Here is a 20,101-nt window from a genome sequence, read left to right as displayed (position 1 = left end):
GACGGGAATCACATTGTGGGGGCCATTTATGGGTAGGGTTGCATATGGATAGACTTGGGCTCATGGGCGCTCAAGACCGGTAACCAACCCGTGAGAGGACATGAGAGCTTCATGTTTACAATATGTGGATGGCCTATATGGTTGATGAGTCCGTAGTCCGAGAGGGAATACGTTGACTCTAGTGTGAAGGATACCGGAAAGGATCCCAAGAGGGGAATGGACGTATCTGGAGTTGAGTTGATGTAACTAAGTAGATGACTTGCATTGGGCTAGGCTTAACCCTGACATGCGCCAATACTTAGACCAATGGTGATGTGAGAGAGCGGTGACTTAACCCCCAACCATGGATTGTCCGAGAGGGATGACGGACCCATTACCAACCGGCGTTGTGAGATGAGACCTACCCAAAGAAGTACGGTGCTATGACTTAAAGCATGTCTGCCAGTAGAGATCAGCATACATAGAGTTTAGATGCATACATACATTATTTGTTTCATATTGCATTGCATCTTGTTGTGTTCTGCCGCATGTTATTTATGTTGTTATGAGTTAACTTGCCTTGTTGAGTTCATTCGAACTCACTCCTTTTTGTTAGATTATTCTACAGGTGTTGACTATTATGAAGGACAATATGACGAAGCGCAAGCCGATGAAGCGTGCTACACGCAAGGTACTGGCAACAATGAAGATTACATTGATGATCCCTCGAGTGATCAAGTTGCGTACTACGATTAGACGTAACGTTGAGTTGGAACATCTATGTTGGATTGATGAAGTCCACTATTTTGAAGATGTTATCTATAGGATAGAAAACTCATAGTTCAGTTTGATTTTCTTTCCTTACTTTTCTTTAGAAATAGTTGTAATTCTTTTTAGACTTACGTGCTACATTCCGATGTAACTGTGGAGTGAGTTTCTGCCTCACTCTACTTCTTTTTGATGTGCTTACATTTGGTATCATTTTCCGCACTTTGATTATACTAATATTCATTTCCTGATTAGATCTTTTGTTTATAATATTATACTTGATTTTATCTGTTCATGATTATGTTATTGCATATGTGGGAGGATGATTTCCTCGATACTTGATCTTCGGGGCTGTGGATCACACACCCGGGTATGCCAGTTAGGGTACCGGCTGGGGGGATGTGACAAAAGCAATCGTCCAAATCCAACAATACCACAGGAATATAGCATCTCACTACAACGCTCGGGTAAAGCATCACCAATTCTAAGCGGGTGATTTGGTTCTAAGGAACACTTTGGCATCAGACCCGCGTCATCAATGCAAACTGGACCCAACATGGGAAGGACCATACATGATCACCAAGCAAATGGGTTCGAGAGCATACAAGCTAAAGGACTTAGCAACCGAACGTGAACTTGACTGATCGTGGAACATGAAGCATTTGAAAAGATATTTTTCTTAATGATCTATATTTGATCAGTTTTGATATAAGAAGATCTGCGGATATTTAATGCAATTCTCAATTTTTTTCACCACCAAATCTTTTGATTGGGGAACACATATACACATAAGGAACAATATCTAGAATCAAAAGGCTTCAGGTAAAATCGAGTAAGACCAGAACGATATCTAGAATCAAAAGGCTTTGGGTAAAACCAAGTGGGACCTTCAAACGCCTCGAAAATTTCTAGGAATTTTTAGGTCTAAGGCATCGGGTAGCACTGAGTGGGACCTTCGAAAGCCTAGAAAAATTCTAAGTAATTTGCTAGGTCTAAGGCATCGGGTAAAACCGAGTGGGACCTTTGAAAGCCTCGAAAAAAATTCTAAGGAATTTTTTAAGGTCAAGGGCATTGGTCAATACCAAACAGAACCTTAGAAAGCCTACAAAATTCAAGTTTTGTAGGTAAAAGGAATCGGGTAGCATCAAGTGGGTCCTTTGAACGCCAACAAAATTCAAGTTTTGTACGTAAAAGGCATCGGGTAGCACCGAATGGGTCCTTTGAACGCCTGTAAAATTTGTTTTATAGGTAAAAGGCATCAGGTAACACCGAGTGAGTCCTTTGAACGACTGATAATTCAAGGAAGTTTTCTAAGGAAAGGCTTCGGGAGGCCATCGAAAGATACCTAACACTTAGAAAAATTATCCCAGAATTGATATCACGTTGGACAATATTAAAGTTTGATGAAATCTAAATAAAATAGTCGCAATCAGGCAATTTCAAGACAGAAATGAAAGCCAGTTAATGAGTCCTTTTTCATTTATAGAAGGGCCATCAAGGGCCAACCATTACAATACTAAGGATATTTTACAAACTTCTTCTGATGCAAAGAGGAACGTCAACAAGTAACCTCTTCGGTCGGGACAAGGAATTTTTTATGCAAAGATGAATGTCGTTAAAAGTCCTTCGTTTGGGCAATGATAGTACCTGGAAGGAGGAACATTTCTCTAACGGGAACAAGAGCCTGACCAACGACTGGGAAAGCTTGACTAACGACTAGGAGGAACATTTCCATACCCTTCATCTAGCTTTTCCAGGATCCAAACCCTTCGGTTGGTAGGAGAACTTCATCTTTGGTCGTTGTGAAGAGTAACGCAAGCACCTACCATGTAAAGGTAAGAAGAAGGAAGAGCTGAACGATGAGCCCTAGACTTGGTCTCCGATCGTTGTGAAAGAAAGATTGATGCCTTCGGGATTGACATTTGGGGGCGTCATCTTCCTCCAATAGCCTGCCCTGCTTCGATCGTTGTGGAAGAATGATTGGCACTTTCGGGATTGACATTTGGAGCGTAATCTTCTTCCTCTTCTTCTGAGGGCTCTATTATAATCGGAGTCAAAGGAGGTGAATCGTCAAGAAAGAGCGTTATATCTGGATCAGGATCGAGCAAATCTACAACTTCTTCAGCCCAATCTTGAAGAGGAAGCTGTAATTTGGTGAAGACTTCGGGATAACAATGTTTCGATGAGGAGTCTGTGTCAAAGTTTGGGTCCCTCCTCAGAATTGATTGGAGTACCTCATTCTCACCATCCCGATAAGCCTGATTATTGAAAATATCCATCAACTTATAAAAAGGCTTATTGTCCAAGTATTTGCGGATGCAAGCTTTCTGGGTTTCGGCAGGGATACAGTTGAGATCAGGAGGAACTATTTGATTCCGTAGCTCAGCAACCTTCACTTTAGAATCATTCAGTTCCCCAGAAAGACTCACGGTCCCCTGCTCGAACCCGTGGATGCTCTTCTTAGCAACATCCAAATCTTGGTAAAGACACTCGATCTCTATGTTCCTTACCTTGACCTCCTCCCAAAGTCTATCCCGAAGATGCGCAATATCCCGATCCTTAGCCGAAGACTCAGCCTAAAGCCTGGAAAGATCAGAATGCATCGTCCCAATCCGGTAGGCTGCCTCCACTTGTTTGTAGAAGTTATCCACAGTACTCCTGCAACATCAAGAGATTCGTTCGGAGTTAGAAGCATACATATATATAATAGTTAAAGAGAAGAAAGTGATTTCAGCGTTATTAGACTTACATCACTAACAATTTCTGAACAGGCAAAGGAAGGAAAACAAAACTTCAAAAGCTTCAAAACTTACTTCTTCAGCAGTTTTTTCCCTTCAAGATTCCAAACGATGAAGCAGAAAACTTATAGAAATTCTTTCATAAATTCTTCAAGTTTTCAATATCTGAGGAAAGCGACTTTTGAACTTCGTGCAACTAGAAAACTTGAAGCGAAGAAATGAGTGAAGAAGAAGCAGAGAAGGGTTTAAATAGTGTGAGTGGAGAATGAAATGACTCGTGCTAGTGAATCAACGGTCACAAATCAGTGACGGTTCGAAAGCTACAAGATGAACAGCGGAGATCGAATAATCTTTCAAATTTTGAAAAAAGAGTTCAAGCTTGTCACATCCATCCACGTGGCAATTCTGTGCCGGTTATGAAGACGGCTGACTTGAGTAGTGAACTATCAATCGAAGTAATTAAGACTAAGTGACATTTGCACTTCCCAACGAAGATTACTCAAATAAATCCCTCAGCAAATCAAAGGATTGGGATGAACCGCAAAAACGCTCGAACGTTACATCATGGAGCAAGAATACCAGATCTTGAGTCTGCCCCAATACCAAAGCCTTTGATTTTTTGATTGGGGGACCAAATGAATAAATAAAGGATGTAATAGTATAATACAATCAATTCAAAAGATTTCGGTTTTGGCTGATCTAGTCTCAGAGTAATGCCCACCCGAACGAGGATTTTGAAACTCTACGGTTAAGCCGAATACAACGAGCAATATCAAGAAAAAGAAGATTTTCATTAAGATCGAAGACCCAAAAAGGGAGGGTCTACCCTTACACACAAAAAAAAAAAAGAAGAAGAAAGAAAAAGAAAAAAAAAAAAAAAAGACATCATGAGAATTCTTGAAAACATCATAAATTCACAAGAGGACCAAAGGCTTGGTCTGCAGTAGCTTCGGGAGTTCGATTTTTATATGCCTGATTCTGGGCATTCGGCTGGGCATTGTTCTCAGCCGCACCCTCCCCCTCGGGAGTCATCGGAGGCTCATCGCTCAAGTATCCTTCAATGGATGGATCAACATGTGGTGGATTACTCTTTTCCACAACCCAACTCGGGATAGGCTGCTGCAAATGCTCAAAGATCTCTTCATAGATGAGATCGTTGTGCTCTTCGATCGGGTAGGAAGGCTCCACCGCCAAAATATTCTTCCAAACATCATTAATGCCAGCACGATAAGCTATCACATTATACTGGTTGAGCAGATCGCCGAATGTCTGGCTATTCAGATACTTATGAATGCAGGCCTTCCGAACCTTCGGCTTCAGATTTGCGGGACCCTCGGGATCAATGGTGGCCTTTAGTCTTTCCTCTAGCTCTTGCTTCTCCCGAATCAAGTCCCCGATCTTGGATTCTGAGGTCAAGACAGTATTCCTCAGTTGTCCCAATTCTCTATCCATCTCCTCCATTCGGGATTTGGCCACCACAAGTTCCTCGGTAGAAGAGCGTAGTTGGGCAGTCTCCTCCTTTAGCTTCGAGACCTCCCCAAGACTTTTCTCAGCGATATCATCGCTGCGTTTTGTCAGTGCGCTCAGCCGACCAATCCTCAAGTTTTCTTCCATCTCATGATGGAAGTTCTCTACAAGAACTCTGCGGCAGCAAATAAGCATTCGAGAATGAGTCAAGAACGAATAACAAGATTAGCCAAAAGAAAATATGGATGTTCGGGATATACCTGATGTTGTAATTCACCAACTCATCATTGGGCACCGCTTTCAAAGCTTTACCATCACTTGGCGTCCAAGCATTGACAAACCAATCAATGGACACATCTGTGTCCATTAGGATCGGGTCAAAAAGATTTACTTTCCAGTTGGGGGCATAAATGGCCCCCTCAACCTTGCTTCTCTTAGAAGTAGCATCATTGGTCACCTCCCGTCTCTTCTTGACGAGAGTAGCATCATCACGGGTGGACTCCTCGACCTCCACCATCTCCTTTCCTTTGGCAACACGATCCTGCCCTGGTCCTCATAAGCCCCTTCGAGGAAGGAGTTGCCCCCTTTGGGGCAGCAGCCAATGAAGCTCCCTTTGAGTAAGGGACACTCTCGAGAGCCTCCCTGATTTTTCTTCTTCGGGGAACTCTCTCTCTTCAGCTGGCAAAACTCTGCTGGGCCAGCGATTTAACAACGTTATGGTTGAACTTAGGAGGCACTACAAGATCAACAAAAGACCAGAATTGTCACAAGTATAATAAGGAAATACGCAATAAAGAAAGTTAAAGCTTCGGGTGCTCACCATGGCTCAGGCCCCAGTAGCAAAGAATTGCTTCATACTCCATGGCATACCCATGGATTTTCGAACGCCAGGAAATGGCTTTAATGACCCAAACCACATCTTTTAGCGGTTGGAAAGGAAAGAAGGACAATTGATCTGAGTGAAGGAGTCTAGGGTGCTCCATCTCATCACGAATTTTAGAGTGGATTCAAGAACCCTATAGAAAACAAACTTTTCCCGCCATCCTTTATTATTGGAAGGGTAGGTACCTTCGGCAACGATTCCCCTTTGCCAGTTTAAGTCGGTTTTTTGGCGCTTGGAAAGGAATACCCACTCGGAAGGATTCAACTTACTTAGGGTATAAAAATGACAAAAAACACTTAAAGAGGGGGTTAACCCGAGCTCATGGTAGAGCCCCAAGTAACCAATTATATGCCTCCAACTGTTTGGAAGGAGCATACTAGGGCAAATATTCCAGTGGATTCTAGTGGTCAAGAATTTTGGCGATTACGAGAGAGAAGAAAGGAAGTCGAACCCCACTCTTGAAAGAATCAAGGTAGAAGAGAGAACTCCCTTGGAGGATTGGAGTTGACCCTTTCATCCGAGTTTGGGGCACAAAGAACGCAGGAACGCGGAATTGAATAATCGAAATAAAGACTTTTGAGGTCTGCAGGACGAACCTCAGAAATGATGTCTGAGGGACTGATGGAAGGTCTTTTTGATAGGTGAGAACTTTATGCTGTCATTTTCTTTGGAGCTTTCCTCTTCTTTGAGGAAGTCCTTTTAATGATAGGGGCATTGCCAGGTGGGTCTCTGTAGGGCTAGCCGGGGCTGATTGCAACCAGTGTTCGGTCACTCTATGGTCCTGATCACCAGAGAGTTCAACAGAAGCCGTAGGAGTTCCCTGTTCAGTAGATTCCTCACCCTCTATCAAGTGGTCTACAGAATCACCCTCCTCTGAAGTCTTACCACTACCCATTTTTTGACTGAAAAGGGTGGACAGAATAGCAGAGGTAGAATAGACTATACGAATGCAAAAGAGAAAACAGAAAGATATAACAAAAGTAAGGAAAGTAAACTTACTTGTGATAATGAGAAAACTAGAAGGACAAAGCTTGAATCGCACAGGCAAAACTGGAGACTTGGAAGAGCACAAGTTGGAGAACTTGAAAGCAAGAGTGTTTTCTAACACAGGAGAGCAGAGAAGTGAAAAGAGGAAATGAGGCAAGAAAAGCCTTTTATAGATTCAAAATTCAAATGAATGCACGAGATTGAATTTGACTGATGGGCAAGATCGTGCTTTGGATCAAGCAAAAATGCACAAACAACTCAGATGAAAAATCATCGACGGACTATATTCAACGATGGTTCAAAAACATTAGCAATGATGATAAAAGCCTAAAACACAACGGTTCGAACAACAAGGCGTAATGTTCGCGCCTCCCCGATCGCCATGTGGCACACTATATACAGGGAGAGAGGCATTGGAACGGTTCGACAGAAACATTAAATGCGAGGATATCTTAATATGAAAAAGACTTCTTGTCTTCACTCATATTTGGGAAGAATGCAAAGCCAAACCAAGCATTCCACGGCATTGCTCAAATGCTCGGTTTGAGGGGCAAATGATATAAGGAAAATTGCACCGAACCCATTTGGACCGAGTTCACATCTTTCGTCTTGGTTAGACCATAATCGGGGCCCATTCTAACCTAATCTAAACAATCAGGGCGCTGCTTTATAAGTTACCGGCCATGAACTCCCTTCCGAATCTTGCGGTAGATGAAGCTTCCTAATAGGAAGCAACTATCTCCAGGACGGTGAGGGAATCATGAGAAGTTCGGTAACTGCTATCACCCCCGAATATTCAGGGAAAAACCCTACAATCGGGCGGTAACCCGCAAAGATCACGAATTCCTCCAACGATCGAGAATTAAGGGTAAATCCTATATAAACAGGTGATTGGTTCACGCAAGAGGTATCTGAATCGTTTCCCTACTATTATCATTCAATTTTATGCTCTGCAATTAGCCAGACCCCAGCGGTCCGGAGGTGGCCTCCCGACCCCAGCGGTCCGGCCATGACTAACTCTGTTTTGCAGGCCATCACCAGGAGATCTGGAGGCTTAACAATTTCTGGACGCATCAACATCATACATTCAATATTCATACATGATTATTTATTTGTGTAAAGAAAATTATTTTGGTGTTGTTCACTTGTTCAATGACTTATGTAATCATTTTGAATACAACAGTCATTATGTCTGCTAGTGGGAGTCAGAGGGGAGTTGGTTCTTCAGAGGGTGGACGGGGACAGCCACAAGGACAACCTGAGAGACTACCAGCAAGAGGGAGGATTGACCCAGCATGGCAATACTATGTGGCTATTGATGGAGATAAGAATAAAACACAATGTAATTTTTGTGAGAAGAGAATCTACTCAAGTGGCATTAGCAGGTTTAAGGGTCACATCACCGGGAGTTCAAATGATGTGGCCACATGCACAGAAGCCCATCCAGATGTAGTGAAGGCACTTAGGGATTTACAAAAAGCGAAGGGGAAGAAGAAAGATGAATGAAGGAGAGTGAACGGAGCACTAGATAATGCAGTGCGGGGACCGTCATCATACGGAGATGATTCAGATCATGATCAGGATATTGATCATGTTGATGTGGCGAGAGATCAGGAGGAGAGGGACATGCGGAGGGCCATGGTAGAGAGTGGGCGATTGCACCATCTAGAGCAGGATATGGCCAGAGCTAGAGCTTCAGGAGCTAGTCCCTCTAGGGCTGCAGGGGCTAGACCATTTGAATTTTGGGGGAGGGGTGGTGTATTTGGTATGTTTGGCAGATCACAGAGTCTGAGAGCCCCTCGTACATTAGGTCCAACACCATTTGATTATCCACGCCGTGGAGACCCGATCATGGAGCAAAATCCTAATATTTTCAAGAAGAAGGGGGCCAAGCAGCCCAAGATTTCTAGTGCATGGAAAGGTATGGCCAAGATGTTGAAACCGGTTGAGGAATCTGCATGCACACTAGAACTGTTGTTGTAATCACAATACTCCTTCAGAGCTGAAACGTACTAGAAGTAGTTTCTTTAAGGTATTTAGACACCTCGATTTGTGCAATACGGGTTCTAAAAGTGTCTTCACCCCAAGATCAGTCAGCCCAAACCTTTAAAGTTGCACCCCAGAAAGGTTACTCAAGGTGTAATCAGGTTATGTTCACTACTTAACAGAATAACAGGGAGGGAGAGAGAGAGAGAGAGAGAGAGAGAGGAGGAGGAAATTCAGTGTCAAGAATAAACACGAAAATGGGTTTATATTAGAGCCCCAAAGGCTGTGGGTGAAAGGGTAAGGACACCTCTCTTTGTGAGGGTACCTTTCAACTCAACTCTCTTCAAGAAGGTACCTCTAGCTGACCTCCCTATAGAAGAGTGCCTCTCAAATGGCATCTCCACGTTTTCACCCAGCAATGGGCTTTTCGAAATAGGCCCATGACAAGATGGGCCTTCCGGATCAAGGCCTATGACCCACGACCCAAGTCCCAAGTCATATAGAAATGTTAATATTAATATATATCTATATGACCATGGTAGGGTCACAACAGGGTTTAGGCCCGGTTCACGTCGCACAGGGTTTGAACCTTAACCCAAATTAATATTACATCGGCCCTTACTATATATAAATGATATAATCAACTCCTCTCAACCCAATGTGGGACTAAATAAAACCATGGATAAAAGACACGATTAAAACAGACATTTATACAAAATAATATTAATAAGTTTTAAACATATTTACAACACAAGAAGGTAAAAAAAGACAATATCAAAGTGGATGTATTATAGTTCCATTCCAGCAAACATGGCGCAAGGTCCATACTATAGGCACATGATTGATACTACTGAAAATGCAAGCTTTGGATATGAAGGTCCCACCCCTACAGAGTTGATGACCACCCTCCTTCAGGAGGAGAAGGAAGAGCTGCAGCAGTATATATATATGCATCATCATGTCTGATGGATGGACCGGCCTGACGAGAAAGTCCATCATCAACTTTATGGTATACTGTGACAAGAGAACCATTTTCTTGAAATTAGTGGATGTTACTGGTCATACAAAAGACCATAGATATATCATGGGTCTCCTACAGGATGTGATAGATGAGGCTGGGAGGAAGAATGTGGTGCAAATTGTCACTGACAATGGCTCCCACTTCAAGAAGGCCGATGAAGTGTTGATGAGTTCACTAGACTATCATTTTTGGACACCTTGTGCAACTCATTTTATCGACCTAATGCTGAAGGACATTGGAAAAATTAGCATTGTCCACAACACAGTTGAAAGGGCTAGATAGGTAACCAACTTCATCTACAATCATAACACTACTTTGGCCATGATGAGGAGATCATGTGGAGGTGAGTTAATGTGACTTGGTTTGACAAGATTCGCGACAAATTTCGTCGCCTTGAGCAGTATGCAAAAGAAGAAGTCGAGCCTCAGATCCATGTTTGCATCCCAAGAGTGGTTTGATTGAATTGGATCCAAGTAAGATAACTATCTACTATTTCATCTTACAAATTATTATACAATGAGCCTATGATTATTCTAATGTCTATTGACTTAATGAGTTTGTGATAATTCAACATGACCAACGGGCGTGAGGCACATAACACAATATCATTTGATGAGTTTTGGAGAAATGTTACTATGGTGTTGCAGACCTTAGAGCCTATTATAAAGGTCTAGCGTATGGTGGACTCTTCCTTGAGGGGACCCACTATGCCCCACCTGTATGCAACCCTTAAGCGAATGAAGGTTGCTATAAAGGCAGCAAACCCTAAAGGACACTAAGCTTTCTTGAATATTGTGAATGCACGATGGACTGTCCATCTGATGCATCCCCTACATAGGGCCGGTAAATAACTATTATGGGTTGTTGACTTGTAGTTGTAGGTATTGGTAATTCATTCAATCCTAGCTCTAAGGCTCTAACTTCTAACTATAAGCTTTTTAATTGTGCAGCCTATTTTCTAAACCCTAGTTATCAATATAGTGAACAGTTGGGGTTGGATGCTGCTGTTATAGGTGATTTCGGGGGTGGACCTAGATCTGATGCTCCAATCATTTTGCCACAACGAGGTGAAATTTCAAATGATTAGAATTTGTATTTATTGGTTAAAGAATTTAGCTAACCAACCAATACAAATGATTGTACTATTTATTATTATTATTATTATTATTATTATTATTATTATTATTATTATTATTATTATTATTATTATTATTATTATTATTATTATTATTATTATTTTTATTATTATTATTATTATTATTATTATTATTATTATAAGTTGATTTGATGTTAAGTATTAAAGTTCTAAGTTTCTAACTTAATGTTTTTGTGATAATGCAGCTAAGTTGCGGTATCTCTAAGACAACAGGGCATCAAACCTTCGAAGATTGGCGATTAAGATCCTGGCTCAAACTTGCTTTGCCTCTGGATGTGAAAGGAATTGGAGTACATTCAACATGATCCACTTCAAGAGGAGGAATTGGTTGGGAAGTCAACGCCTAAATGATCTAGTGCTCTGTCGGTACAATATGAGGTTGAAGATACAACATGTCAGGGACAAGGCTGAGAATAGTAGGCAATACATCAATCTCGATGATATATTTGAGGCGGGTGCAGGTGAGCAAGATCCCCTCACTCAGTGGATGTTGGACGGGGTGAGCCAGTGTTGGACCAACTTGGAGGGAGGCTTGACCCAGAGCTAGCTCAAGCTGCAGGGGTTGATGTGGATGAGTTTATAGCCTCTTGAGATGGGCAGGCACATGCAGAGGTAGCTGCTACTATTGATGAGAATTGGATGATGGCACTAGGTACGCAGGAGTGGCAGGATGACGATCTAGATGACACACTTGCTCCTAGTCATATTGCGAGGGATGATGATGATGATGATGATGATGGTGGTGGTGGTGGTGGTGGTAGTGGCGGAGGCCTTGAAGAGCATTTGCATGTTTCATTATCAGAGACATAACAACCCCCACTCAAATACACTAGGGAGAGTCATTTTACACATGCTGCAACAACCCTCATATTTCTAACCCGAAATCCGTATTGCAAGTCCAATAACCCAAAGGTCAAGTTGGATTAAGTTGTGGAGTATCCGGATTGAAGTCCATGATCCATACCTTGAACCCATGGATCTAGATTCTCTTGATGAAGAACCTGCTTTACTAGAAAAGTGGAGTTCCAGCTAGGATCAAGAGGTGTTTGAAGGTGTCCAGATTGAAGGTAAGACCTCCCCCATGTGTTGTTTAGGGTTAGGTTGAGGTTGGGAATCAATCCTTGAGCAAAGCACCCATGTATTGAAAAGTACTAGGGGTGGTTGCTTAAAGCGGTTGATTGGGCCAATCAACCACCCCAAGCAAAGGCGACCGCCATGGTCTGCTTGCTGGAATTTGCCCTAATTTGCCCCTTGTCCTCTATAAATAGCAAACCTCACCCTATTAACTCATTATTACATTCGGGATTGCTGTTGTGGACGGTTAGGAGGCAAAAGATATGTGATGGAAGGTGAGAGAAGTGTGGATTGCGATTTGGATCTTTTCCCAATCTGTTTTGCAAATCTGGTTGGTGAATCCCCTTCACTCCATTTTGTTCCCTCAGCTTTGGAATGGTGTAGATCCATCTCCTTTATGTTGGGGTACCCTAATTATGATTAGTTATATTCCCTAATCAATGTTCTTGATAAGATCCTGTCCAAAAACAAACCCTTGCATTTGAATAAAGGATGGATCTAATCAAGGGAGATGATTTGGGTTATGGATCTATGTTAATTTTAGGTTGTTGATTGCACCTTTGTTATACAATTAATTAGATTGAAATTTGGATTAAGATCATCCCAAAACCGGATTGAAATTGGATGATCTAAAGTTTGAATTTCGGATCTGGAAGACTGTCTGTAACAGGGGCGGTTGCTTAAGGCGGTCGCTTGACCCAACCAACCGGACCAAGTGACCAGCTGAGTCATAGTGGTTGTATGTGAATTGTGTTTGCTTTGATTTGACTCATGTCCTTAATGTATTCTTGTAACCCTATATTTAGGTGTTCTTTGATTCTACTGGAAGTCTTATAATTGTGGTTTGATTGCTTTCTAGTGAGTTTTTACTTAATTACAGGTAAGGACACACCTTCTTGTTTATATGCAATGACATGCTATATGATGAATTTGTTATTTCTTACATTAATGATTGATCATGTACCTTGTTGTAGTTGTATAATTCATTATAATATTGTTGTATACCTGCTGTTTGTAATGTTTATATATTGTATCACTTAATGATATTGAATGAATGGTTATGATATGATCTTGAATAATGTAACATAGTTGTGATGGAAAGGTATCCAATTAGGTATCTTTGCTTGAGATATCAGAGGGTTGTGGTATGTGACACATGCTCACTGATGCCTCCAGCACTCTCATGACTGCTGAATGACATACCTAGGGAGTCTAGAATTGCATGGCTAGGTACCCTACATACTATTATCCTTTCGGTAGGGGAATTGAAGCCGAATGACTCATGACAATGGTGACATGACTCTGTTTCATCCTACAGCGGTAACCAGTCCATGCGGAGACTTAGTGGTGCACTGTTGATCATGCAATGGTAGAGTTGCATATGTTTGGGTTGGGCTCATGGTCGTCCAAGGAGCAGCTCGGGTGTCGTGAGGAGTCATGAGAGCATTTCGCCCCAATAATATGTGGATGACCATATGGTTAGGGAGTGGAGTCCAACAATGGTAGCTAGTCCGTGAGGCTTCTCATTCCTAGGTTGCAAAGGATACGGAAGTCGCTCACGGCAGTTGATTGGCCCAACCAACCACCATAAGCGATCGGCTGGGTCAGAGAAGCCCAGTCAGTCTAATTGTTGCTCTATTTTGACTTCTTTTCTTAATATAACTTTGTAACATATTTATAGGTGATCTTTGAGGTTTATTGGAACTATTGTTTGAGAGGTTTGACTGCACATTTAATAGTCTTTCCAATTTTGACAGGTAAAGTTACATTCTTATCTATATGTATTGACATAATCTATGATGAGTTACTATAACTTTGAATGCATTTGTATTATTGTAACTTGTTGTTACCGTATGTTTAAATGATTTATGGTTAGTTAAATATTGTGAATAATGATTAGATGTACTTCAATTACTATGTGATGTTGAATGACTGATTATGTGATAGTGAATGATGATGTGATGTGACTATGATTGAGGATAACCTTTTGGGGTATCAATAGCTTGGGATATCAGGGACTATAGTATGAGACACTATTCTCTAATGCCCCCAGCACTATAATGGTTGCTGGATGACATACCTAGGAGGTCTAGATTGCATGGTTAGGTACCCATACATGCTATTACCCTTTCGGCGGGGTTATTGAAGTTGAATGACCTGTGATAAAAGTGACGTGACTCTATCTCATCCTACAACGGTACCCAATCCGTGCGGAGATTCAGTGGTTCACTGTTAATCATGCATTGGTAGGGTTGCATATGTTAGGGTTGGGCTCATGGGAGTCCAAGGAACAACTGGGAGTCATAAGGGGACATGAGAGCATCTGCCCCAACAATATGTGGATGACCATAGGGTTAGGGAATGGAGTCCAACAGAGGTAGCCAGTCCGAGAGATTATCATTCCTAGGTAGGGAAAGATACTAAACCGAGTTGGTTGGTGCCATAGGAGAAGTATCTAGACTACATATAGTATGTCCCTATATGAAGTCCAGATACTTCCCCTATGGCACCAACCAACTCGGCCCCTATTTCAGACAAAACTCAAGTCAGAAATTCTGACTTTTGATCTCCCAATTTTATCTGATTTTGGGATGATCTAAATCTGAATTTCATCCATAACAAGTTTACAAGCCATAAACAATCCAAAACCAAGAAGATGAATGGTTTAGAAATATCTCATCATCTCCCTTGCATCATGTTGGGCAATTTCAACAAGGTGATATCCAACAACACGCCCTTGCATCATGTTGGGCCTTTAGTTGGGAAATTAATCTAGTTGACTATCACAAGGCCAGATATCACATATTCAGTTAGCTACGTGAGCTAGTTCATGTAGAATTTGACACAAGGACATACGACATTGTTAAATCATCTCCTTAGATATTTGAAGGCTATACACTAGGAAGAGGAATCTTAATGAAGAACAATGGAAATACTAATATTGTTGGTTATTCTGATTTAGATCTGGTTGGAAAATCCTATGGATAAAAAAATATACTATTGGGTTTTGCATTTTTGTTGGTGGAAATATTGCCACCTAGAAGAGAAAAAAACAAAATGTAGATGCTCAATCAAGTGCACAGGCCGAGTATAGGGGCATGGCTACTACAACTAGTGATTGTGTGGCTTAGACTACTTCTACAAGAATTGGGGTGTGACTCTATGACTAAACCTACAGAACTGCTTTGTGACAATTAGGCTGTGACACACATTGCTTCAATTCAAGTCTTCTACGGAAGAACCAAACACATTGAAGTAGATTGTCACTTTGTCAAGGAAATCGCTCAAGACAAGACAATCAAGACACCCTACATTCAAAGTGGAGAACAATTGGCTAACATCTTTTCACCAAAGCCTTGCCCAAAGAAATGTTTCAAGTTACAATGAACAAGCTGAACTCCAGTGAGATTTGTTGAATCTCTTTTTTTTTTTTTTTTTTTTTTTGATAGTAAAACAAAGCTTGATATTAATTAAGATAACAAATACATAAGGTAGTAGGGTCTATAATGTTTGACCTTCTATAGTCTAAAGAGGACTGAAATGCCAAATACAAAAGCCATTGGTGGAGTATGGTGTCACAAAAACCATTAAGGTTTGCATCCTTAAAGTTAGTTAGTATGTTTAGCAAAATTGGGACTTGAGATATTGGCCACTTGCTGTGATTAATTGGCAAGAGTAAATCATGAACTTCTTTGTTGTTGCACCAGATATCTTGTATTTCAATATTGTGGTGCAATGCTTGTTGTATCCCTTCCTTTAATCCAATCAAGAGTGCCTCAACGATGTTTCCCTTCCCTAATCCTCCTGTGCATAGAAGCTTTAACTACCCTTCATGCACTATTCCCATACTCCATCCTATGCTACCTAGTTCTGCATTATGTACCCCTGCACACAATAAGGTTGGACAAAGATTTAAGTTAGTTAGACTATTACAAAAGCAAGTATTGGTTCAGAAGGCTGTGTTTGTGTTTGGTGAAGTGAGGTTTCAAAACTTTCTTGTGTTGTGATGTTTAGATCCTGGATCCACCTTGCTATGTTATTTAGAACTCTGATGGGGTTGGGGTTATCTTTATTAAAGATTTTATTATTCCATTCTTTCAAGATGAAGTAGCAAGTAATTATAAAAACGGACACCATCCATCTTTTTGATGCCTTATCCATCCTTACATCAGCGATAAAGGAGTTGCACAAATCACTGATCGATGGATTTGTGAATCTTTCCGTTCGCAATCCGATTGGTCCTGCTGCCCAAATCCTTTTCGTCCATTCACAAGAAAGGAATACATGCCATGCAAATTCCACACAATTTCCACAAAGTTCGCATTATGGGGATATTGGTTTCCATTGTGCGAGTATTGCCTTGACTAGTAATCCTGCATTTAACAGACGCCAAAAAAAGGTCTTAAGTTTGGGGTTTAGGGGTAGTTTCCAAAAGAAACTCCACCAAGTGGTGTAAGTAGAAGAAAGAGATGTCGATCTTAATTGCGTAAGGGTTTTCTTGCCAGTTTGACAGAGAAATCCCCATTACTTGAGATAAGAGACATCCATGTATCATTTTCATTTGACAGACTGAGGTTAGAGAGGTGGAATAGATGAAAGTTTAGAGGAAGAGGCAACTCCCTGTTGGGCGTATTGAGTGAATCCACCACTTGAGCTATTGAATTGTTTCTCTCTCATTACCTGTATCCGGTTCTAGTTGTGTTTGATCTTCCGGATTTTTGATCCAAGGATCAAACCAAAAAGATGTGTTCCTCCCATTTCCTATTTTTCTCCATATCATATTCTCCTGTGTTGGTAATATTCCACGGATACTGTTCCATGTCCATGATCCATTTCTTCTTTTCACCTTTGGATCGAATGGTGTGGTGTTTGGGAAGTATTTTGCCTTTAGTTTCCGCACCCATAATGATTTGGGGTTCTTGAGAATTCTCCATCCTTGCTTGAGTAAGAGAGCTTTGTTAACTTCCTCCATTTTCTTGAAACCTAGCCCACCATTTTCTTTCGCCTCACAAGATCGATCCCATGAAATGAGAGTCAGTTGTTTCTCCTTTGTCGGATTCCCTAACCAAAATTTTTGGCATAAGGAATCAATTTTCTTGCACAGAACAGTTGGGAATTTGAAACATTGCATTTGGTACATTGATTGTGGCTGGAGAGAAGATTGCAACAGGATTCCTCGCCCTGTAGAAGATAGGTTTTATGCCTTCCAGTTTGCCATTTTTTTCTTCATTTTATTGATTACAACCTGCAGCTCCTTCATTTTAGACCTGCCATGGATCAGTTTTGTACCCAAATAAACAGATTCTTTTTTCATTTCATTGATTCCTAGTGTAGAGAGAATTGCAACCTAATCCCTCGAGGGTACATTTCTGCTAAAGAAGGCCCCACTTTTTTCAAGATTAATTTCTTGGCCCGTAATGTCAGAGAAGAGTTCTAGAACAGCTTTTTAGGGCTAAGGCATCATCCAGTTCTGCTCGGCAAAAAGAAAGGTATCATCAACGAAGAAGAGGTGGGAGATTTCAAGGGCTCTTTTTGCTACTTTGATGCCTCTAAACAAGTTGAGAGATCTGTATTCAGTCAACAGTCTAGACAAGATTTCCATTATGAAAAGGAAGAGGTAGGGGCTAAGAGAGCATCCCTGTCTTAAGCCCCGAGTTCCTGAGAACCAGAAAATAAGGGCAACCATTGTGTTTGATTGAGAAGGAGGCTATTGAGATTAGCTTGTCAATGAGTGTGCACCAGTTTTGGTCAAAGCCAAGAATTCAAAAAGTTTGGTGAGGACCTTCCATTCTACTTTATCATAAGTTTTAGACATCTCAAGCTTGAGAGCTACAAACCCTACCTTCCCTCTAGTTCTTCCCATAAAATGAAAGATATCCTGAGCCAAGAAAGTGTTATCTATGATTTGTCTATTGGCCACAAAGGCCCCTTGACAAGGGGAAATGAAATGGTCCAAGAGAGGTTTCAACCATCGAGCCAATAACATAGCCACAATTTTGTAGCTCACATTGCACAAGCTAATTGGTCTAAGGTCAGCTACCACTTTAGGGTGTTCCTTTCTTGGGATGAAGCATAAAAGTGTATGATTTGTTCCAAAGGGGAGGGATGAGTTATTGAAAAACAGGTGCACAAAATCATAGAGGTCTTTACTAATTAGATCCCAATGCTTTTGATAGAACATGACATTAAACCCATCCATACCCGGGGCTTTGTGAGGATCCAAAGAGAAGACCGTCTTCTTAACATCCTCCATGGATGGGGTTGAGGAAATTCCTTCTAGGTGGACCATAGTAGCCATATTTGGGAATAAACATTCAATGAAATATGGGTCCAACGGTGTTGAGGATGTGAACAGGGTTTGCATGTATTCTGAAAAAGCAAGTGCAATTCAATATAGTGAAGAGACAAGCTTCCCTTTGTATTCAATGTTCTCAATTCCTCTCTTGTGCAAATGAATTTTAGAAGAGAGATGATAGTACATTGTATTTCTATCTCCATCCTGAATGTATTTACTTCTTAATTTCTGAAACCAGAATTATTCCTCTGCAGCTAGGGCCCATGAGATGGATTGTTTTTTGGCCTTGATTGCATCCCAATCCGGTCTAGGGCAATTTTCCAGCACCTCAATTTCTTCGGATAGTTGGTGAAAGATATTATCGATACTTCCAAAAACAGACCTATTCCACTGAATTAAGGATCTAGAGAGATTAGCAAGTTTTACATTCAAAAGTGAAATTACATTCACTTACCCATGCTTGTTGAACTGCCTGCTCAAAGAGCGGATGGAAGTGCCATGCATTTTGGAAATGAAAGAGTTTCCTTCTTGGAGAATTGGGAACTATGAGGCTAAGGATAATAGGGTTGTGGTCTGATTCAAAATCCGGGAGTTTCTTTAGTAAGACCTTGGGGAAGAGGGCAATCCATGAGGGAGAGGCCCAACTTTGGTCTAGCTTTTCTTTGGTCAAGTTTGGGGGTTTCTGCTTGTTTGACCATGTGAATTGGACTCATGGGGATGAGATTTCTTGAAGGTCCAGACTACATATCAAATTTTGAAGATCAGGGAGAGAGGGTGATGGTCTAAAAAGCCCTCCTAATTTATCCTCTTGGGAGATTTGTTGAAATTGTATTCAATATCTACTTCCTGATTACGAGTTGTATTATTCCTATTTTGAGAGTTGCTAGTTATCTTCTTGAGGCAATCCTTTTTGTACATATACTGTAACAGTAGCGATTGCTTTTCATGAAAAAAGAATTGAAAAAGAGATTTCTCCAAGGACATAGACACATTGCAGAACCTTGCTAAATTATTGTGTTCTTTCCTTTCCTTCTCTTCTAAATTTCTACATAGAACATGCAACAACTTAATGTCTGCCATGCTTTACACCTGAGGAGTTTCTCATTTATCCATCTAGACGTTGGAAATACAACTTTTCAATCTCATTTGAGTTTTGCATTCACCTTCCCCTTTGCAAACTAGGTTCAAAATATCCCATGATACAATACAATATTAGCCCACACGTATCCATATTGGCTACGATTGATTCAACAAATCGATACGTATCTCTACTATGTTGCATTTACATACATTGAGGAATACAATAGAATACTCAATACTAGATGAAACCAAGGTCCGACATGTCGGCCCGTGTCGCCATGTAGGACCCTGGCAACACGGCGACTCGGGCGACATGTCGCCAAAAGTCATCCGACTTTTGGCAGCTATTTCGAAGGGTATTTCAGGTCATTTTGACCTAAAATTTGACGTGTAACCTAATTTGAGGTCAATAAACACATTGGACATGTTATTTTGACCTAAAACATCACCTAACCTAAAGTTTATAATTGGCACATGTCCGGCTATACGCGGGCAAAACTGGAAGTTTGGAAAATTCATATAAACTAATGTAAATATGCAAAGAGAACACAAATACACAATTAGTAAAGAGATGTACTAAAGTTTACAATTTGTTATACAATTATGTTGAGTATGGCTCATGCTTCACATATTGTTGCCGACGGACACGGGGTCCCACTCCCCGATG

This window comes from Hakea prostrata, chromosome 5 (assembly GCF_041222555.1).
Source record: "Hakea prostrata isolate BN-2017 chromosome 5, UWA_Hpros_2, whole genome shotgun sequence".
In the NCBI taxonomy this organism is placed as follows: Eukaryota; Viridiplantae; Streptophyta; class Magnoliopsida; order Proteales; family Proteaceae; genus Hakea; species Hakea prostrata.
Note: the sequence above shows the minus strand (reverse complement) of the source record.